Genomic DNA, 24,345 nt, shown 5'->3' with positions numbered 1-24,345 from the left:
GGTGGGCCAGGCCAGCCAGATCAAGAAGAGCCTGGCAGGTCATGCTAAGAGACTAAGACTTTGATCTGGAGGCGACACAGAACCACTGTTGAATACTGAGCAGGATCAGATTTATTCATTAGATTTACTTGCTAGATGGACAGCAGGCAGTGTTGAAGAGAGTTTTAGGGCAAGAAATGAGACCAATTGGAAGGCTGCTGGGAATAATCCAAAGAGAAAAGACGATAGCCTAAACCAAGGTTTTTCCACTTCAGCATTTATTGACATTTTGGGCAAAATAATTCTTGGTTGTAGGGGCTATCCTGTGCATTGCAGGATGTTGGTAGAATCCCTGGCCTCTACCTCCAGATGCCAGTAGCACCCACCAAGTGGTGACAATGAAAAAATGTCTGCAGATATTGTCAAAGGCCCCCGGGAGAGCAAAACTGTTCTTTGTTATGAACCACTAGCCTAAACCAAGGAGTTAATAGAGAGGAAGGTTAAATCTGTCAGCCTTGGTGAGTGACAACGAGGGGTGAGTGAGAATGAAGTGCCTAGGATGACTCTCAGGTTTGCGACCTGGGCAGAAGAGCGGGAGACGCACATAAGCAGACTGCAGGGCATCCAAGGGAGGACGTCCAGAAGGCAGGTGGATACATGGTAGGGCACTCCTGGGGAGAAGTATGAGTTAGGGACAGAGACACTAAAGTTAACAGTGATAGCTATGATTGCATGAATAGCAGAAGAGTAAGGATGGAACCCAGGAGAAGAGTAATATTTAAGAGGTGGAAGAAGAGGAACCTGCAGAGGAGACTAACAAAGACAGTGAGAGAAGTAAGCAGAGTCAGGAAGAGAATGGGGTCACAGAAAACGTTCCAAGTAAGAGAACTCAGTTAAGACACCCAAATGCCAAGGAAATAAGTGAAATAAGGCCAGAAAAGCATCCACTATGACCCAGTGACCTAAACTGACTGAAGCCAGCACAGCTACCGGAAGTACTGGGAAGAGGAGCAGGGTTATAAGGTGAAGGAGTGAGTAGAGGCAAACGAGGTACTACACCTAGAATGGACCATGCTTTTCAGAAGTGTAGCCACAAAGAGAGAGGCGATGGGAGGCAGACAGGGGTGAGTGGTGAGGGAGAGTTTTTGCTTGTTTTTTTAATGATGAACTTCATTGTGTTTATGTGAAGAAAAAGAAGCTGATTTGAGTTGGGGAAGCAAAACAGCAGGAAGGAAGAAGTAGGGAAGATGAGGAGACAAAAAGAAAGAGATAAAAACAGACACCTATCTATCAGGGAAGAAGACAAATGATACACCAAGAATCCTAGGAACTAAAAGAGAACAGGATGAGGTGTACATATGGAGGGTTAGCCTTAGAATGAAGAACAGACAGCAACTTCTGGGAGACAAGAGAGATGGAGGTAAGTATGGATGAAGGATAGATGCAGTGGAGGAGGCCAAACAGAAATGTAAGGCTAACAAGTAGAAAGTGAGAAGTCAAGTCTGGGAACTTGAGTACAAATGGAAAAAATTTTGAGAAGCTTATAAGAGGAGTCCCTGGCAGGGTCACATAGCAGAACTAACAAGCAGTGAAAGCAATGATGAGAACTGAACCAAGATGGATGTCCTAAATCCGGGGTGGCATCTATCCACACTGCTGTGGCCTTTCTCAGTGGTGCTCAGCAATAGGTGGGAAATAGAGAGAGCCTGCTGGACTGATCCAAACTTGAAAGTATGCAGGGTGGTAGTTACAGGGGGTCCAGTTCAAATGTAAGTGCTGTAAATCAGCACAGGAAAGGTATTAAATAGAAAAGAAACATCTCAAGGTGTTTAAGAGATAAACGGATCTTTTGGCTTAATCTAACAGACTGCTGTAAGGTTTCAAAGATGTACACAATACAATGGCTCCTAATGCTCCCAAATGATAGTCAGTTGTGAAATTAAATAAAATGATAAATAGTGTGTCTCGCTGTTCTGCAAAACTAAATGTATACTAAATTTTAAAAGAGTATTTAATTGTCAAACAAATTACAAGGTACCATGCTGCCTGGACATTTTTTATATACAGATTCATGGGATTTTCCCTATCTTCAGTGAATGAGTCAAAATTATGACAATGCTTACAAAAGTAATTTTCAATCTACCCCACTAATTGTATTCAGCAATGTGGAGGCACGCTTACCTTTTTGGGGGGTGTTATAGTTTTCTGGACAGCTTAAAAACACCTAGTATAAATCTAGATATAGTGGTACATATGTATATTTGAAATAGAAAATATTTTAAAACTAATTATTTAGAGGACTATATTTCAAAGGGAAGTGTCTAAGTGAAACAAAAAAAAAAGAGCATTTGCTTAACAGATTGAAAATTGGATCACAAATAGATATTTTCTATTACATGAGACAAATGGTATGAAACAGGCAGGCAGAGTTCTGAAAGTGTGAAAGAAGAATTATTCACCCGATGAATCAATATGGCTCCATATGAGCAAATGGGCTTCACTGGTGGTAAGAGCTAACACTTATCAAGTGCTTACGATGTGCGAAGCACCGATCTAAGCATTTTTATATATACTAACTCATTTAATCCTCACAAGAACCTCAATAATAGGACCAATAATAGTAGGTACTATTATATTACCAATGAAGAATATTAACACAGAGAGGTTAATTAACATGCCCAAGGCCAGACAGCTAGTAAGTAGCAGAGCCAGAAGTCAAACCCAAGAAGTCTGACTCCTCAATCGGTGCTTTTGACCACTCTGTTATGCCCTGATATGGAATAGTTTTTGATACCTTCATTTCAGCTGGTTTGTAGCAGCGTATGTTGGGATCTTCCAGTGATGTTCTATATCCATCTCTCAAGAAACGTTTAAATCCATATTTTCCTTTTAATTTTCTAACCACTTTATCAAGTGTCTGGCTAAACAGAACTTCATCATCCAGGGCAAATGCAGGATAAGTGATGCAGGGGAGCAGGGCAGCATCTGTGTTCTGGCAGCAATAAAAAAAAAGAAGGGACTGTAAGTGCCTGCAGTGATATGATCAACACAGCCCAAGGAGAATCATGGAGATGAAAAGCCGATAAAAATAAGTCAATAAATAAGGAATAGATAATAAAAGGTAAGTAAATAAGAAATAAGTCAATAAATAAGTCAATAAAAGTCTTTAACTGACAGTGAGATTGCTGTGCTACAAGGGACACACAGACGCTTATATGGTATGGTTTAGTGAAGCTTACAGAGGAGATAAAACTTTATTCACCAATAAGGAGTATTTTCAAGGTTCAACACTGGACTCAAACTTTAAGATATTAATTAAGGCAGTGTGTAAAAATTTAACACCAATAACTAATCATTAAAACTTAGTTTCTCATAACAATTTTTTGGTATCAGTGAAAAACACAAAACAATCTAAATGTCCAACAATTAGATAAGTAAATTAGCAGCCATTAAAGTTTATATTGTAGAAACATTTATTGATCTGGAAACATGTCCATTCATAGAACCAGATTATCAAATATTATGAACAATATTATCCCAGTATTATAAAATGAAAAGTATATATGTATATAAAAATATATAAAAACATATAAACACAAATGTTGTCACCCTAAGATTATAACTGAGTGGTGGAATAACGAGTGGATATTATATTATTATTACTTGCTTATTTGTGGGTTTTGTTTTTCTTTGATCATAATCCTGCATTACTTCTATAAAACAGTTATTTTTAAATAATTAAATTATTCCATTTTGAGTGTTTTCTAAGAATAGAGCCATAAATAACCCCTATAAAAATCCGCAATTGCGTACTATAGGCATATAAAAGTTTATCAGCCAAAAAAAATTGTGACTCGAATGAGAGAAAAGAAGCATGAAAAATAATTTTATTCAAAAGGAATATAAATTATGAAAAATATTTTTCTAATATTCTGTGACAAAAAAATTCATTTTGGTATAATGTTGCTACTCCCTCCTGAAAAAATAAAAGGTCTACTTTTCTCCTGTTCTACAAAAGACTCGAAAGACAAAGCAGCTGTGTCCACAGCTCTGCTCACTTCCTGAACAAGACCTCCACAGACCAGGCAAGTGAGAGGCAACGTCTATTCTCTCTTCTCTTCTCTGCTGGCAACCTCTAACATTCTGGAACACATTCTTAGAAAAGTAAACAAAATTACATAACAATCATAAACGATAGCTCTTATTAATTTATTATAAAAATATCTCACATGAGATCTTGATTCTCTGGGTAAGAGTGAGCACAAAGTTTGCCTATTGCGATTGTGAGCATCGAGATCCACAAATATAACCGACCAAGAACAGCCCTGGAACAAGAAAGAGAAAAACATTTCCTAAATTAAGAAAAAACGACATGTAGAACATTGGGCATTTTGACTGTAAGAAATTTCACAAAAACACTAACACTGGTTGCATTGAGAGTGGCATTACAGAAGATTTTAATTTTCTTTTTTTATACTTTCAGCACTTCCCAAATTTCTTGCAATAAACATTCATTTTATAATCATAAAAAATGTTATTTTTACATTTCCCTATTTCTCCTCAGTCTTCTTATAAATCAAAATGTATTGATTGTAAGATACCTAATCAATTAAGGATATTCATGTTAATAAAAATACAAATAGTTTACTCACATTTTTGACAAGGAATAAAACAAGAACCAATTTGAGTTCACAAAATCTGAATTGTACAGTCCTAATAAAGAATGTTGATTATATGATCAAACTAAGCAAATTTAGATACAATCTAGAATTATAGATATAAAAACTACTTGATTAAAATATAGAGACAGGAGAATCTCAAATAATAAAAATGCAAATAAAAGCTAATATTCACTGTGTGTCAGGCACTGTGCTTTATGCTTCACATGGATTATCTCATTTAATCCCCATATATAGAGGATTATTATCCCCATTTTACTGAAAAAGATGCTAAATCTTAGTTTAATAGAGCACGGGTTCAAAATCAAGTCTCTAACACAGAAGCCCACACCTTAACCACTAAGTTATACAATTTCCCACAATAAAAAATATCTTTCAAGTAAGAGCCAAAAAACTTGAACAAAAAGACAGGTGTAACAAAAAATGTCAATTGGTCTGCTAACCAAGTTAAAAAAAATTTAATATTTAGCCATTAGTGCTTTCCGTATTTATGAGCATAGCCATAAGTAAACATAGCTTTGTTCTTTTACTGGGGAGCTAAACATTTTGAAAACACAGAGAATGAAACTGGAATACAAATACAGCTTCCATTATAAGAGAATACTCAGAAAAACACATGGGGAAGGGAAGAAGAGAACTATCATTCTAATTCTCACCAACTTCAAAGACGCATTCACTCTGAAACTAAAATACCTCAAATCAATCACCTAGACTGAAACTCAATGTCTAGTGGTACTAGGCCCTACCTCCAAATATCAGACTCACTATATGTACATTTTTCCTGTTAACCCACGTACATACATGAGTATTAGCTCATAAAATAGAATGATTTCTCAGGCCGGCCCGGTGGTGGAAGTGGTTAAGCGCGCACGCTCCGCTGCGGCAGCATGGGGTTCGTCGGTTCGGATCCTGGGCGCGCACCAACACACCGCTTGGCAAGCCATGTTGTGGCGGCGTCCCATATAAAGTGGAGGAAGACGGGCACAGATGTTAACCCAGGGCCAGTCTTCCTCAGCAAAAAAAGAGGAGGATTGGCAGATGTTAGCACAGGGCTGATCTTCCTCACCAAAAAAAAAAAAATAGAATGATTTCTCATTCATAATATCATTTCTTAAATCTGTTTTAACTCTGACGAGTAAATTAATAAATGAAGAAGAAATGAGTGAGGCTGTCATTCTACAACCAGATTAACACTAAACTGTCCTTTCTATTATTTGAAATTCCCTAGTTTTCATATCCACTGACAAAATTGAATTCAACAAAGCTTCATGCGGTATCTGCCACTGTCAGAGTGATGTGTTCTCTGCTTTGAGGAAAACAAGATAGAACTTGACCTCTGCTCTCAAGGAGCTGACCCAGGTGATATTCAGTCCTAACCAGATGAATATTAAACAAAACAAAAAGACTGCACATGGCAGGCAATACATGACGATGTACCAAGATATGGGCCTATGTACCAAGTGAGTGGCTTAGATGAGAGAATAATAATGATAATAAATCTCTAAAGGTAACATAAAAAAAACAAAATAGGGAACCTGGGATACTTCATGGAGAAGGCAAGGACCAAAGCTAGGATCTGAATTTTTGTGGGAAGGGGAGCAGGCAGGGTAGTTAGAACAAACAGCAGAGAAATGAATAGGTATGAGATGTTGGGAGCCTGTGAATACACAAAATAACAGGACTTATAATTTATCTTTAGGCTCATAATTAATAAAGTTAATTGCATGCCAAATCAGTCTGCCTTGAACTGAATTTTTAAAAGATAAAATCTAACTAGTGTAATTTATAAATAATGAAGTGAAATAGCAAATTTGGCAATTCTTGCCATTATCTGATTAATATAAACAAGCCAATTTCTATTTTCTGGCCACGAATAAATGGTTTATTTATCTAAATTCATCAAAGTATTTGTTCAGGTTTCTTCCTCTGCCAGCCTCTAAGAAATATGCACAAAGGGAAAAATAATTTCATAATATTACTGGATTTTAACAGTGAGAGCAAATGCTAGTTAACTATATTGTGTGGCTGTCCTCTTAAAAAATATACCATGCTTAGGCATAGGGCCAAGATTCACAGGAAGATAAAATTCACCATAAAATTCACCTAAGACCATGGGCACCTATTCCTCTTCAGAAGCAAATTTTTAAGAAAGTCATCAAGGAGACCCTACTTATGGAATTAATTATCACCAACTTTAAATCATCAGACACATTAATTTTATGCCTGCAAATTTCAAAGGAAGTTTGATATGTCTGCATTGCTTTGAATGCTCTGCATAACATGAGCAATTTCTCTAGTCATTACCTTTTAGATTCTGGCCTCAGCTCATTTGTCAGTATTGTGATTTCTCCAATCAAAACCAGGAATATGAAAGGATGTTTTATATGTATATGTCACTCCAAAGTATCTGATTAACACTGTATATTTTATTTTCATCTTCCGTTTCCTGAAATTATCACAACTCTACCATCATATCCTGACTCCATCTACAGAGCATATTTTAAGACTGATAGCTCAAACTGTATTCCCAAACTGAGTTTCTATGACTACTTTCTAGTAAATACACTAGAAGACGATTCAACCTAACCACTGTCATGGGGACTTGAGTTCCAATGGTGGGGAAGAGCTGCACTGAACCATCTACCTCAGACTCCATGACTGCAACAAACACTTTTGAGATGGTACCTAAAGCCAAGGGTGACATCTATGACCATAAGACACTGCTGATCTCTTTAGTCTCAATTCAAAGGGAAATGATTTGAAGGATTGTCTGGGCCTTTCTTTACCCCATCAATCACTTCTCTGAACCTGAGCTAATAGGCTTGCTGCCACATAGCATCAAAGCATAAAACAAGATGAACCCACTCAGTGTATCTACTACACATGATTTCTGTTCTTCTGAATGCAAAATCATACCACAGAACTACCATCAGGAGACTTTCTTCCCTAGTTCAGCATTAAGCTGTTCTTGAGCTCCGTGGCAGAGCCTGGAGAGCAGGATTCTTACAGAAAGGATATTTACTGATGGGAATTACCCCTCTGCATCATGGCTGTGGTGGCAATGGGCATGTAAATAGTCAACTTTTACTTACTGGCCCAACAGTAGCTTCCAGCAGCCCCTCTCACAAGCCATGCTTCTCTTTTCTACAGAAGATTCTACTCACATGCGTTAAAAGAACTTTCCAACTACAGAGCGAGGTGAACCTGAGTAGTAATTCTTAGGGTTTCAGAAAGGGGAGAGCTGAGACTCAGACCCAGGAACCACAAAACTGTTGCTTAGCATGTCTATGACATTTGCTGAGTGTGAATTATAATTTATTTAAAAATTATTATTTAAATAGTGTCAAATATCACTTAAATATTATATATGTCACTATATTTATAGAGAACATATTTGAAAGTATGATGAAATATGTGATTCTCATATTGATGAGTATGTTTCTAAATGCTCCAAATTAGCCTTTATTATAAATTTATCACTAAAGACATTAGGCCATTTTATCACATTTTCTTCTTAGATATTTTCTGCCAAAGAAAAATAACTTGCTTTCACAGGGAAGATTTAAATGATAAGGTTTTTTCCTTGAATAATAAGACAAGTCTGACATTTTAAAAAAAAGAAGAAAGGAAGTGTAAGAACACATAATAACCATTATCAAAGCTAAAAGCTTATTCCACCCAACAATTTTCCATAAAAATAAAAATTAACATTTATCTTATCTCATACACTGAAGCACAAAAAGGGCAAAAGGCAAGCCTTTCACGCTGTTTGCCAAGTGGATGTCTCATTCAGAAGTTCAACAATTAAGAAGAAAATAATGTGGTCAAAAGGTAAAAACTTCCAGTTATAAAATAAATAACTCATGGGGACGTGATATACAGCATGGTGACTACAGTTAACAATACTGTACCGCATATTTGAAAGTTGCTAGGAGAGTTGATCTTAAAAGTTCTCACCACAAGAAAAATAAATTTGTAACTACGTGTGGGTTTGGATGTTAACTAGACTTATTATGGTGATCATTTCATAATATATACAAATACTGAATCACTATGTTGTACACCTGAAACTAATATGTTGATTACACCTCAATAAAAAAATTAAATTTTTTAAAAAAGAAGAAAATGGCTTAAAAGTTTTCAAAAGCAAATGCACAGTTCTCACCTCTAAAGGTAGAAAGCATTCAAGATTTAAGATTTCCTGTACTAATAGTTGATATTCCAGATTCATTACCAAGTGGCTTTGGTTTAATTCCTGTTCTGCCTCTTTGTTGCATGACCAGTGAAAAGCCACCTCAACTCTGTGACCACTCATTTTGAGAGAAGGGCCCTTCCAGCTCCAAAGATCTAAGATTGTCTGAGTTGCGATCAATAGGTGTACTTTTTCAAAGCTCTAAATTAATTTAGTTAAAGACACATGATCAGGTCTTCTAAAACACTACATCAACAGTTTTTGGAAATAGCTGAGAATATTCATCTGATCTGAAATCCCTCAAATCTTGAGGAGGTTTCTATAGGTTTTCATTTGAATAAAAACATTTCTTTGTTACATCAGTTCTTTTCCCAGCCACTGACTTCTAATTAGACCACAGCCCATTGAAGGACATGGAGCAATATGATAAAATGATTAAACACTGAAAAGATCATATGCACTCTTAAATGTGCTACTATTTAGCAGGTATATTTTTAACTTTGCTGTAGAGGTGGGAATTTTAACATTAACAAAGTCAGGTTTCTGTAATTCTCCACATCAGAAACAAAAATGAAAGGGAATTGGTAAAACTAGGATACTGTTTGATATTATCCAAAAAAAAGGAACATGGAGAGCTCCACTTGCAACATGTGACATCTATGTGGCTAAAGGAATAAGACATTATTTGTCTATATTTCCATCCAAAATACTCAACGAATAGTCAACTCGGCAAACATTTGGCACACAGCTCTGCTGGGAATGGACATGAGCTAACCAAGGTCAATATTAACTCTGCTTAGAGCAGTCGTTCTCATCCTTGGCTGAACATTACAATTCCTGGGCAGTTGGAAACATCTCAAGGCCAAGGTCTCCCCCTAGACCAATTAAATCAGAATCTCCAGGGGTAGAGCCCAGCAATCAGTATTGCAAATAATTCCACTGTGCAGCCAAGACTGAGACATTATGGCTGAGGAACAATTCTAGCAGTATATTTATAACTCAGAATCAGAAAGTATAGTAGAGCAATTCAGTGCTTTTAGAGTTATGGCTAAGAGATCTATGAAAGCTTCCTGGGAAAAGTAGGCTGAAGACAGAGCCCTGAAACATGGGTAGTTAGGAAAGGTAGCATGTATACGTGTGGGCTTCTATGTAGGTGGAGGCATATATGTAGTATATATACCAGACACATAAGCAACATACACTAAGACTCAGGGACATCAAAGGAGATGGCACGATTGCAAAAAAGAGCTGACCAATACCTTATAATGTCCAACCTAGACACAAAACTCCATTCAGCACACTACTTGGTATGCCATGGAAGGCAGAAGAGCAAGACCTGTATCTTTCCAGACTGCTGCTGTAACACTATTGATTTAGTCCATGACTCCTCTAAGTCTCCTTGAAATACTCTCTAGAAGCTTTTCAGTCCAATCTCTTCATTTCCGTTCTTTAACATTACCAGTACTTCATTAACAATAACAAGAGATAATATTTATTGAGGGTTTAATCTTTGCCAAGCACTATACTAAGCTTTTTATTTGCATGAAAACCTTCTGAGTTAGGTCCTAGTATCATTATCTCTATTTTTTTAGTTGAGGAAGCCGAGACAGGTAAACAACTAGCCAATGTCACAGAACTCACTAGTGGGAGTACAGAGCGTACAGTGAGTCTCCTGACTCCAAATACAATGCCATTCTTTTTTTTTTAATTGAGGTATAATTGACGTATAACATTATATTAGATTCAGGTGTACAACATAATGACTCAATATTTGTATATACTGCAATATGATCACCACAATAAGTCTAGTTAACATCCATCACCGTACATAGTTACAAAAATTTTCTTTCTTGTGAAGAGAACTTTTAAGATCTACTCTTAGCAATTTTCGAATATGCAATACAGTATTATTAACTATAGTCACCATGATACACATTACATCCCCATGACTTATGTTATAACTGGAAGTTTGTGCCTTTTGACCCCCTTCTCCTATTTCACCCACCCTCCACCCCCGACCTCTGGCATCCACCAATCTGTTCTCTGTATATATGTGCTTGGTGTTTTGTTGTTTTAGATTCCACATATAAGTGAGATCATATGCTATTTGTCTTTCTCTGTCTGACTTATTTCACTTAGCATAACGCCCTCAAGGTTCATCTATGTTGTCACAAATGTCAAGATTTCATTCTTTTTCATAGCTAAATAATGTTCCATTGTATAGTCATGCATCACTTGATGATGGGGATATGTTCTGAGAAATGTGCTTTTAGGCACACTGTATGCTGTTCATCATTGTGTGACTATCACAGAGTGTACTTACACAAACCTAGATTGTATAGCCTACTACACACCTATGCTACATGGTACTAATCTTATGGGACCACCATCATATATGCAGTCCATTGTTGACCAAAACATCGCAATGCGCCACATGATTGTATATATATTTACCACATTTTCTTTATCCATTCATCCATCCATCGATGGACACTTAGGTTGTTTCCATATCTTGGCCATCGTAAATAATGCTACAATGCCATACCTTTATGCCATGTTTATGCCTTTATACCTTTATGCCATACTCCTTCCTTCCTTCCCACCTACCTATCTATCTAATATACCTATATACATACACAAACACAAACACAGACATACACACACACATATACACACACAAATTCATACATACACATGTACACACTAATTTAAATGAATGTACTGAGAGTGAGGCAAGGGTGAAAAGGAAATGAGAAGTACTGAAGGATACATGTGGGACTTCCATGAGTATGTTGACTCTTCCAGTGAGAAAGAAATGTTGACATAAGCCAAGAGATCAGTGCCAGAGGCACCAAGAATCTCCAGGAGAGGCATAATATTAATAATCATGATTTCGATAGGCTCACACCCCTCAAACCCCCATGAGCTCTGATCTCTCCATTTCTCCAGCCAGAGGTCTTGAGAGAGGAGGAAGAGTGTGGGAAGTGGGCGATTTAGTCTTGGGCACCCAAAATAAGGTGCTGCTCCCCTCTTCCCAATCCGTTCATGTCTATGTTCATTCTTCATTCTTCATGTCCTGGATGTAAGCAGAGTCCATCCTCCAAGAGGAAGTTAGAGTGAGAACAGAAGTGAGTTTGTGGATGTAGGGAGTGAAAGAGAGGCAGTTGTACTATAACACTTCAACTTAAAACTTTCTTAAATTCAAGACTTCGGGTACATAGTATTACAATTGCCATAACAAAAACCATGTTACCTTTTGCATATCTGCATAACTTTCTAAAATGTATTTTTACTGACTCGGCATTTTAATTGGTTGTTGTTTTTAGTGCCATCAAGTCCGTTCCGACCCCTAGTGACCCTGTGTACCAAAGAGCAGAACCCCGCCTGGTCTTTTTGCTCCATCCTCTCACCTTCTGGTGCTGTATCAGATAATGCTCCAATGCTATTCATAGGGTTTTCATGGCCAATTTTTTCAGAAATGTGTGGTCATGTCCTTCTTCCTAGTCTGCCTTGGTCTGGAAGCTTCCCTGAAACCTGTCCACCACGGGTGACCCTGCTGGTATTTGACATACCAGTGGCATAGCTTTCAGCATCACAGCAACACATGGCTGCCACAGTATAACAACCAACAGATGGGTGGTGAGGTTCCCTGACCAGGAAACGAACTCAGACCACAGCAACGAGAGTGCTGAATCTTAACCACTAGACCACCAAGCATTTTAATAACTTAAGGTTAATTATAATATCAGCTGGAAACCGCCTTTGCCCTCCCATCTTAAGAATCTTTACAAAAATTGCTAAAGACAATTAGCCTAGTTCTTGATCCAGAGTAATAACCTGTATTCCTACATTTTATTCCCTTTCATTGACAACTCAATCCACGGTCACTTGATTGGGTGCAGAAACTTGTTAAAGATCTTGTTTTAAGAAAATTTAAGGCAACCCTTAGGATTTCTCTTTTATCCCGAAGAAAATGAGATTTAGACATATAATTACAGCCAGTTGAGGGTTAAGCTAGGATTAAAATTTCCAATTCTTTGGCTGCACATATTACACAAATTCCCCTCTACATAAGATTTACATTAAGTTGAAACCAACATGAGAACTAATATGGAAAATATATGATATATAAGGCTAGGAATATTTAAAACTGTGAAAGCTCAACAAGAGACCTGAGGAAAAAGCTAGGGAACAAAGACAATGAGAATTCTTTATGAAGAGATTTTTTTTTTTTTCTAATTAAGCAATGTTTTTTAGTTAGAAAACTAAAATTTAACCGGCAAATCATATTCAAAGGAAAGTCTGTTCAACCATGGTCTGCCACATAAATTTCAGACATTCTCTGATCATAAGGAACAACTTGGTTAATGAATGGCCAAATTAATTAAAAACATAATTCAAATAAACAATCACAGTTTATTGTTACTATTGCTGTTTTTTTTACCTGGTTGCCAAAGAGGTTGAATCCATTAATTGCTTCTAGAGCTGCTTTTGCTAAGCCAACAGAGCTAAAAGAGAAAAGGAAATACTTTATAACTCTAATATATCTGGCTACAAAATAAGAACCATTATCTGATGAATATTCACAAGTAAGTTTCTTTATTAAAACTTAGAACAACTTCTGTAGGAAGAATAATGTCTAAGAGATCGCAGTCTGACATTTCACTATTTTAATTTCTCTTTTTTATAGTTAGTGATCTTCTGGGAAAAATATTTCTAAGTTCACCTTGATCTAGGCAAATGGTCATACTATTGATGGGAGTAGTTTTAATTCCAGTATCATTTATATTCACTAACTCAAGAAAAAAAAAGATGAACTTTAGAGGAAGGTATATTATAATATGTGCACAGTAATAACAAGGTTGCGCATCATTAGCTCAGATCAATGTAAAAGAGCTTTTCTGATATCAACTCTGAGCCTTAAAAAAAGTTCTTGCACATCATACACTTACCACGGAGTGGGGTTTAATATACCCATTCAAATACTCTTTGCTTAGAGTCCAATAAAATAGGCATTACTTTATGCTCACAAAACAACTGATCATCATACCTCTCATTTTTTGCTATATTGTTCTGTTTATAATAAAATACGTACTCCTTTGCCCTCTCAAATGCCACATACAATAGTGCTGGAAAATGGGAAGACAAATTTCATTAAAAATATGACTGTCATCTTATAAATAACATTTAAATATTTTAGATCTAATATCCAGTTTATTTTACTTATTGCATTTTTTCTGTTTTTATTAAAAGCAAATGCATATGCTATTAATATCATTTAAAATTAATGATCAGTCATCATTTCAGCATTTCTCTAAAGGAGTGATTATCAAAGTGTGGTCCCCAGAGCAGTAGCATTATCTGGGAACTTGTTAGAAATGCCAATTCTCACTCCTCTCCAGGAGTGGGGCCCAACAATCAGTGTTAAAAAGCCCCCCAGGGGGTTAAATGCACTTTAAATTTGAGAACCACTGTTCTAAGCTATTCGAATCATCATTATCTACATTTTCAATGGGTTGTTTACATGAAATGTTCTCAAGTATGCATTACTTTTAATACAGGATAGTAAATAGGTGGGAAACCTTTTAAAATACATGGATGGGGAAGTGGAGTAGACATAAGTTTCCCTATTTCTCTCACTAAGTACAACAAAAAACCCTGGACATCACATAACAAAAATAAAAAGCCTCAGAAAGATGGAAAGGCAGACTGGCTAGGAGCCTTAGGATTCTAGGAACAACACTTGGTAAGTTCCCTGAGTTTCCTTTTTGCCTCCAATATACCAGACTTAGAGCTAAAGAAGCCAAAAACCAGGAAATGCCAGTAGGTGTATTAAAAAAAGCCCCAACAAAAGCCTGCTCTCTCTAGCTAAAGGACCAGGAAAAGGATAGCCTAGCAAAACACAATAGACAACAACCACTCAAAATTTAGACAGTTTAAAATTTAGAGAAGAACCACTCAAGAAAAGAAAACTGTGGCCCTACCCCCACTCACTCCTGTAAAGGCTAGTGGGGAACCTAGACTTCTACATTGAGTCTATAATAAGGAACTGCACCCAACCTGCAACCCTCTCAGCTGCCGTGTGGTGTCAGAGAAGTCCAAGAAGGAAGCCAAGACTTTCATTACCAATGAGTGTTAAGAAGTCTCCCCCCTCACACTTCAGCGTCAGTGGAGAACACACGGAAAGCCTAGACTTCCACACCTGCTTGCCAGTAATGAGGTGAACCTACCCTTCCTGCTGGGATGGCATCAGAGGAGGTCCAATGGAGAGTCAGTACTTTCACTAATGCCCAGCTGCAAAGAGGCCATATCCTCTCCCTGTTCCATAAGTAGAGGCCAACTGGGAATGAGTAATGAGGCACTCCTATCCTTCCTAGCCAAGGAGGTATCAGTGGAGGCCTACTGGGGAACTAGGCATCCCAACTGGACCCAGCAACAATGAAGAGTCTCCATCTTGGATATCAAAGAAAAACCTAGACTTACATTCCTACCCAGCAGTAATGAGGTGATGACCCTGCCCCCTTCCCCTGGCAGAGTGGTGCCAAAAAAATATAGCTAAAATAGAAAGTTAAAATAAGATTCAGGGTGTTACAACATAATACTCAAAATGTCCACATTTCAATCAAAAATCACTGATCATGTCTAGAACCAGACCCAGCCAAACTGAATGAAAAAGGACAATCAATAGATGCTAACACTGAGACGAAAGCAATGTTAAAATTATCTAACAAAGATTTTAAAACAGCCATAATAAAAATTCTTCAATGAGCAATTATAAATATGATTGAAACAAGTGAAAAGATAGAAAGCCTCAGCTAAGAAACAGAAAAGTGTAAACAAAGTTTTTACAAGTGAAAAATTACAATAATAAAAATTAAAAGCTCAGTGGACAGGATCAATGGCAGAATGGGGGAGAAAGGGGAAACAATAACCAAATTGGAAGATAAAACAATAGAAATTATCCAATCAGAACAAAAGAGAAAAAAATTGACTAGAAAAAAAAAACGAAGAGAGCTTCAGGGACCTTTGGGGCTATAACAAAAGATCTAACATTCATGTCATTGGACTCCCTCAAGGAGAGAAGAAAAAGGGCAGAGCTAAAAAAAAAAGTACTTGAAATAATGGCAGACAACTTCCCAATTTGCAAGAAACAAAAAGCTACAGATTCAAGCAGCGAGTGAAACTCAATCAGAATAAAATAAATATATCCATGCTAGGCACATCAAAACTTTTGAAAACTAAAGACAAAGAAAAAATCTTTAAAGTAGCCATGGACAACATTTTACCTATAGGGGAAAAACAACGGAATGACAATGAATTGCTTACCAAAAACCATGAAGGCTAAAAGGATGTGGCGCAAGTGTTTTCAAGCATTGAAACAGAAGAACTGTCAACCCAGAATCTTATACCAGTAAATATATCCTATTTGTTTATTTATTTACACAAGACATTCCCAGATGAAAGAAAAATAAGAAATCTGTCACCAGTAGATCTACCCTAAAAGTATGACTAAAGTAAATTCTCAAAACAAAATGATTGCAAGCAACCAACCAACCAATCAACCTTGGAACAATCAAAAAGGAAGAAAAAATATAGTAAGCAAAAATATGGGTACACACGATAGGCTTTTCTTCTCCTCTTGAGTTTTATAAATTATGTTTGACAATTACAGCAACAGTTGTAACACTGTGGGTTCTAAATGCATGTGGGAAAAATATTTATGATAACTATAATATAAATGGGGGAGCGTAACAAGACATAAATGGAGGTAAGACTTCTATATTTGCCTCCAGTGGGTGAAATAATGACCGCGGTACACTCAGTTTAGATATATAATGTAATACCTAGAGCAATCGCTAAAAAGCTATACAAAAAGATACCTTCAAAATCATTACAGATAAATCAATACGCAATTCTAAAAAATGCTGAAGAACCCACAGGAAGGTAGGAAAAAGAAAACAGAGAAATGACAAGGCCTAGAACCTGAAGGAATAAAGTCCAAGCGAAAAATATGTGCCAGTTTCAAACATGTCTGCAAATTCTTTGACAGTCTTCCCATCAAGAGGTGGACTCTTATTCCCCTCACTAGAATATGGCCTGGTCTTACTGACTCTAACAAATAGAATGTGGTGGAAGTTATACTGCATGACCTCTAAAGCTAGGTCATAAAAGGCAATACAGCCCCCACCTGGCCCTCTCTTTTGTGACGCTGGACCTTGGAACCCAGCCACCATGTTGTGAGGAAGTCTATATGAAAAAACTTCATATAAGTCTTGTGGCAGACAGCTCCTGCCAAGGTTCCAGTCAACATTCCGATACCTGAGTGAGGAAGCCATCAAGCTGACTCCAACCCCACCCACAACTGACGGAAAATGCATAAAAGACCCTGAGCAGGAACCACCTAGCTTAGCCCAGCAACCCTCAGAACTATGAGAGTTAATACTAATAAAATATTGTTGTTGTTTTATGCCTCTAATTTGGGGGTAGTTTATTGGCAACAATAGGTAACCAGAAAAGAACCTAAGTCAGGTTCCTAATTCTATCACGTACCCAGAATAAGTAGGCCAATCATACTCAGCCTTGCATGCTCCAAATGGAAACCAAATAGTACCTGCATAAGAATTCTAGACTCCTGGAACCTAAGGGTTAGGAGAGCCCCTAGGGGTCATCTATTCTGACAGTTCATGCAAAAACATCCATCGTCAACTGGTGTTCTTGCTTAAGAATGTGTTCCTGATGTCCTAGGAGTTCCCTTATAGTCCCCAACGCACAAACATTTACATGCATTTAACTGAGTAATACCAGAAAACCTCCACTTACAGTGTGACGTACATGTGTTATGAAGACTGTTTGTAGTATTTTGAGAAGCGAGAATAAATAAATTATTCAAAAGGCAAATATCCAAAAGAAATACTGCACTGGAGGAGATACACGATGTAGCTAACTCAAGGTTTTGTCTTTAACAAGACAGCTAAAGGATGAATTTTGAAATTGTCTTCTAAATAAAGCATTACAAAAAAAAACAAACACTGTACCTGGACTAGAGTAAATGTGGAACTCTTTCTCTTTTAACTTTCTTTCCCAATGCAATTGGTTAAATAATTGGACTTAACTGAAATTCACAAATATGTTACTTTATTATCCACTGGTTATTTAAATCTCTGGCTACAGCAAGCTATTTAGAAACTCAAACATACTCCTAATGTGATCTTACATTTTACTGTCAAATATAATACATACTGTTGTAAGAGTTAAAAATATTTTACTAGCACAAGACATTCTCAGAAAATTAAATTACTCTATAATTAGTTATTGAATATATTAATATTAGGTGAATACTACCAGTAGAACATTCACCAATCTGGTCTTGAAAAGTGTTACCTCAACATTCATTTAACAGGGCTAAAATGAAGTGATGTTCGCTTGGGAGATAGTTTGTAATAAAAGTGGTTTGTTGCATATTTCAAAGCTTTTCTAGAAAAGATGATGGGTTTGGACTCAGTGATTGACAACCCACCACAGAATCCAAAAAATTCATTGACAAGCATGAGAACTAAATTCACATCCTCCTGCTCATTAACACTATGCTTTAGTTCCCTGAGCCACCCAATCATATCCCCTGAAACAGCAAGAACTTGACAGGACTATAGTTTTAATGGGTGCTGATGAATTGTTCAGTACAGCAAAAATACATAAAATGAAGCAGAACGGAGGGATAGTTGCTTCTATCATAGTTCAATGACTGGAACATCAAAAATGATTTAAGAAGATTAAGTAGTTACTTTAAATAACAAGCACTGTGTGGAATAAAATGGTCACTAAAAACATCTTAAACTGAGTAAAGTGGTGATATGATGGTTACTTATCTGATATTTTAGTGATGGCTTTCTTTATTGGAAAAGCCAAGCGAATAGAACATAAAACCATGAAAAAAAAAAAAAACTGAAAAATCAGATCTAAATTTCTAAATTCTCTTTGCTTCTACAGTCTTCTTTGTACCGCAAATATTAGATTTAACAAAGTAAAAAAGGAAATTATGCTATTAAATAGAAAGTTCTATTTAGGAGTTAATGTTTCAAAAACTTTTCTTTCTATTTGGGCAGATATCCACATTACTAAGTTATTAAGTACAATTTTCCTTTTTCTTCCCAACAGCCAAAAAATTCAAAGTTAGTCTTGGTGAAGGTTCAATTCACATCTTATAGATGACTCATCTCTTCTCCAAAACAAAGAATTTTGGTTTAAAGGTAGTCCCAAGGTGTAGGAATATCCTCACATAAATGAGGAAGGGGAAATATAAAGATTAAAATACTTTAATTCAACTTGGAGCAGCTGAGAAGACTACTTGGATACGTAATTCTGGGGGTTAAGAATTAGTGCTACAATAAATAGGTACCAAAAAGATATATGGAGGAAAATGTAATTAAATCAAATAATATAGGATTTTAAAATACATAGGCATTTGTTAGAGACTGAACAAGAGAAAAGAGGAGAATTAGCTGACACAGTTCCAGACACCCTGGGAGAAACTGAAAGGAGCATGTCACTTGAGGAAAGTCAAGTCAACAGAAAAACCAGGAAAGCAGGGAACACTTGCTTAGGAAACATTTCAAGAAAATCATAGTGAGCCTAGAGCAATGGATCCTTTTCCTAAAGCCCTGAAAAGGGTGAGGCAGCTGCTAGAATGCGGTTCAGATAAATGTAAAGAGATCACCTTTCAGAAAAAAATTCTAGGGTTTATCTAAGAAATACTAAATAATTCAAAAACTTGGACTAAAAGGGATACCAGCAAACCTGGGGCTGAAAAGGGCAGATCAGGAAGGGTCTGATCAAAGCATTAAGCTGAATCAAGCTGTACTGATTACTAAACAAAGATATACTTGAAACTTATAACAGTTTCACCAAGAGCATATACCCTACTGTTCTTTCAAACTTTAGAAAAACTTTTTAAGACTTGAAAATACAACGTGAAAGAGCAGAAACAACTTTGGACTTGGAGGCCAATCACCTGGAATCCAGTTCTGATTCTACTACTTACTGGGGTGTATCATTTAAAGGCAGGGTCGGGGGGAGATCGCTAAACCTTCTAAACCTTAGTTTCTTCCCGTATAAAAGGCAATAATGTTCCCTGCCCGACCTAAATAAAATATATTCTGTAACTGGACAGTGCCACAGATTGCAATTATTAAAGGACCACTGAGAATGGATGCTGAAAAGGGAGGCTCTGACTTCGGAATACTATGTGTGCCTTTTGGGGGCCTAGGGGTGGTAACCTTCTTTGATCAAGTTGCAGCTTAGAAGGGATGTGCCCAGTGTGATAAGGGAAGAAAGGAACATTCACCAAGCCAGTCGCTTTGGCCAAGGCCCTAGTGAGCACCAAGGCAACAGTCAGATTGTGCTCTGTCTCTTCTCTGACTCCTGCTAAGGAGGACCGTATAGTACACAGCTAGAGGGAGAACGGCAAAGAAAGCCAGAAGGCAAAAAGGGTGGTGTGGGTACTTACAGCAAGAGTTACTGTAGACTACTTCAGGCTGTCTGAAATGAGGAGGACAGCTTAAGGAGATAACAGGGTATTGCACTAAGCAGTAAGGATCAGATCCAACCAGGCACAGACAGTTCTGGGATGTCTTACAGCAGCAACAGGCTAAGCAGCAGCTCCACATTCCACTACCCAGGCCTGAGCACAGAAAGATACTGGCCTCCCACGACTACCGCTATCGCTGCGTCCGTCAGTGCCAAGTCCGCCTGCAGTGTCAAAATAGACCCTTTTGGCACCAGAGGTGACACATCCAAGAAGGCTTGTGGAGATCTGAGGTCAGACACATTTGAAAAAAATGTTTAGAATTCTTATGGAGAATTGTAAAGTGTTATACCATAGAAAATTAAAAGATCAATGTTAAATGTATAAAACCCATCATCCAAACCTAATGGCAAACTTCATTACCCATCCATTTGAATAGAATTGGCCTGCTACAATTAAGATTAATTTTGCATGCAAAAGGTAGCAAAGAACATCATATAATGATCTTCCAAGCCTTGAAATAAAATCCTTAATGGTTCAATTAAAGATTAGCACCTTAGTTACAAGAAAACAAGTTGGAGCCTGTTTTTTCACTAGAAACCTTCCAACACCTTCACTTTCGAGGATGGTATCTTTCACCCAAGGTTCTTTCTGAATTTACTACACTTTTTATAAACAGAAAAAATGCTACTCCAAATATTTTATACTGAAAATAATGTCAGTGGGATAACATTGGCATGTATCAAACGGTTATTAAAACGCAGATAAAAGGTCTGATAAATCATAAATGCTAGAAAGGTAAATTTTTAAAAATCACCTTTTCTAATCAAATCCACTTTCTTTCTTGTAATTTGATAATCTGGAAAATGTTGAGAACTTAATTTGGATTATGGCTGAAATATAACATTATCTTCCTATTTTTAATATTTGCCAGAATTTGTTTAATGTCTGAACTGAACTTTCCCACAAATTATTTCTCCACTTCACTGACTTCTTCACTGATTGTTACTATTCTGCTGTGCACTATAAAAATGCCTCATATGAATCATAAAACTTACAGAAAAATGTTTGTATTTTAGTTAACCCAGAGTTAACTGAAGTCCTTTTTGTTTCAATCTTTGTTATTAAAATATTCTTAAATGTGTGAGTACACTTGTATTCTAGTGCTCACTTATGCCAGGTATTCAAATGCTTTACATATATATTAACTCAATCATTATAACAACTTTATAAAGTAGAAACTATTATTATCTTCATTTTATAGATGAAGAAACTGAGGCATGGAGATGATACACAGCTAGAGATCTGGAGCCAGTTTCTATATCTTAGTTTATATCTTATATTGGCTTAGTTTTCTGTGTGATTAGTTCTTCTACCCAAAAAAATATACAGCTGTGGATTCCTCTTAACCAGTGTTTCTTAAACTGTTTCTCTACTTCAAGTCTCAATGATGTAAACTGACCTATAGTTAATCACCTTTAAATTCTTAAATCTTTTAGTGTGAAATGGATAGGACTCATTGAGCTACACTTTTTAGTTAAAAGATGACCTCCTGGGCAAAAATTTACATCTGAAAGGTGCAATCAGTCATTAAAGCTATTTCCCTCACCCTAAAGAGTAAAGGAAATTCACAAACTACTAACATAAGTTATCAACTATTCTTGTTTATTCAAACCCCCTAAACCACAGCTCAAGATGGTGACCACACCTCTCAGAGAAAACAATGAATGTTAAGTTTTATATGAAGAGTATAAGTATCTCTGATTAGGACAAAAATCAGCTCTATAACATGGAAGGGAATTTTACATGCAATGTATATACATAGGTGTTTGGCAATTTTAATTTCCTTGATCTTTCAAAGAGTGTCATTGTAAAGAGGAAAAAGAAAATGACTTGGCTGAGCAGCAAGGCCAAGCCGTGGACTGGAGGCTGATATGCATGTACCAACACCACGGGAGGCTGGGAAAGACACCCTGCTCCTTTCCTGCATCTGTTTATCGGCACTGAGAGCAGACTCTTCTGGTTTAATTTTAAGTGAATTTCATCTGCATCACATAGAAAAAAAAAAAAAGAGATGAAATTAACATAGAAACCACAGTTCCCATCTAATACTTTTGATTTTTATTCATATTCAAATTCCACACATTTAAATTAAAAAAAAAAAACCCTTAGAAATAAACAAATTACCTCGAATGTAGCTCTGTGCTGCCATTATTATATTTGCTTCCTCTTTCCCAGACACCAAAATCAGGCACACGGTAAACTCTTTCTACACAAAATACAAGGTTTTGAATAAAAGAGACCTAAAAGAAACGAAATAAAACATAAGGACACATGCAGTAACAGGATCTTTCGATACTGATAAGAACAATTAGATACCGTTTGAAAACCAAATACATACTTGCCTACTAGCACTTTTTTACCATGTTGAAACTCTTGTGATTATTACATTACTATTAATATTCTGCTATACCCGGCTTTTCAAATATAAAGCTTAAAATGAGAACCTAATATTATACCGTACAGATACAGAATTTAAATCCTATCAATGCTCCAACGATAATTCTTCAATGATACACTTATTACTGTTCATGACTACTGTGCATCTTAAGAATTAAGAAAAACATAAAGCACTCTTTTATACTAGATAATAATATTTGGAATCTAAAATAGCCATATGAAATGTTAAATAAGCCTAAAACTTGAGAGATAAAAAGGTATTTCTCAGTTCTGCAACGAGCCAGTCCCATGTTGAATAAACCAGGAGTCTTGGGTCTATTACTCCTGGAATCTAATTTTCCTCCTGCCTTTTCGACAGCTATAGGTACCCATTCTTATAAACTCAAAGCTTGCACTTGGAGGTAGGCTCCAACCAACAGGTCAGGAGTCACAGCTTCCGTGTAAGGATTTCAAATATTTGATGAAGTTTACACTCTCAGAAGTAACTACGGAAAGCAAAGATTACGGTCAGTTCTTATTTAATAAAACTTTAGTCATTTTAATAAAGGCAATATCTTAAGTGGGCTATGGTCCTGATTATAGGGTTTTTAATTTAGTCATCATGTTTGGTTCAATAAGACAAACTGAATATGTGCATCGAGCCTAGCCTTCATCTCAAGATCCCTCTCAAGTGGCAATATATATTCCCAACTGCCACCCTACACACACATAATTAATATAATGTATATACCTTCAGAATGACAGAATAATAACACTGAAAACCAAGGTAAGGTCCCACCAGTAGACCAGAAACTTTGAGAAATTACAGGAAGACAGAAAGCAGTAGGAAGGAATTGATCAAGAAATCAGAGCAGGAGCCGGCCTGGTGGCGTAGTGGTTAGGTGCGCGCGCTCCGCTGCGGCCGCCCGGGGTTTGCGGGTTTGGATCCCAGGCGCGCACCGACGCACCGCTTGTCAAGCCATGCTGTGGCAGCGTCCCATGTGAAGTAGAGGAAGACAGGCACGATGTTAGCCCAGGCCCAATCTTCCTCAGCCAAAAGAGGAGGATTGGCGACAGATGTTAGCTCAGGGCTAATCTTCCTCACACACACAAAAAAAGAAATCAGAGCAGAGGAAACCATAGCCCCTCAAAATGGTTCTTCATTGTAATCTAGCGTCTCTGGAAAGTCTCTACGGCCAGAGTCAACATATACATTGATCAAGAGTTGAGCAGGGAGCAGTCTACCCAGATTCTCTTACAAATGATAGACAGCTGGGGCACTTGACACCTGCCTTTTCCATTCTCCATCCCAACAGAGAGATATTTGCCCTCAGGGCCAAGAACAGCTCACACATTTCAGTGGACAAAAAGGACCTAGGATGTTGGGGCCTCACAGAAAGAGAACTGAACATAAGATAATTCTGGCTTTCCACAAAACATGCATCTATCTCACAACTTGTCTACCCAAGAGTGGAGCAGTACATACCTACAGTAAACTTTTTTTTACTTTGATTATTGGTGAGGGTCTCCCTAGC

General features: G+C 37.0%; 1 long non-coding RNA gene across 1 annotated transcript; it reads right to left on the bottom strand.

Moving 5' to 3' along the window:
* Positions 1 to 2,808: 2,808 nt before the first annotated feature.
* Positions 2,809 to 22,675, bottom strand: LOC131403138 (uncharacterized). The gene is made up of 4 exons (XR_009219228.1): positions 22,559 to 22,675; positions 13,295 to 13,358; positions 4,209 to 4,304; positions 2,809 to 2,971 (listed from the first exon to the last, which is right to left on the bottom strand). It is a non-coding gene; the product is annotated as an uncharacterized LOC131403138 (long non-coding RNA).
* Positions 22,676 to 24,345: the final 1,670 nt, after the last annotated feature.

The sequence above is a fragment of the Diceros bicornis genome, unplaced genomic scaffold, assembly GCF_020826845.1.
Source record: "Diceros bicornis minor isolate mBicDic1 unplaced genomic scaffold, mDicBic1.mat.cur scaffold_55_ctg1, whole genome shotgun sequence".
Lineage (NCBI taxonomy): Eukaryota > Metazoa > Chordata > Mammalia > Perissodactyla > Rhinocerotidae > Diceros > Diceros bicornis.
Note: the sequence above shows the minus strand (reverse complement) of the source record. Positions and strands in the feature narration are given on the sequence as shown.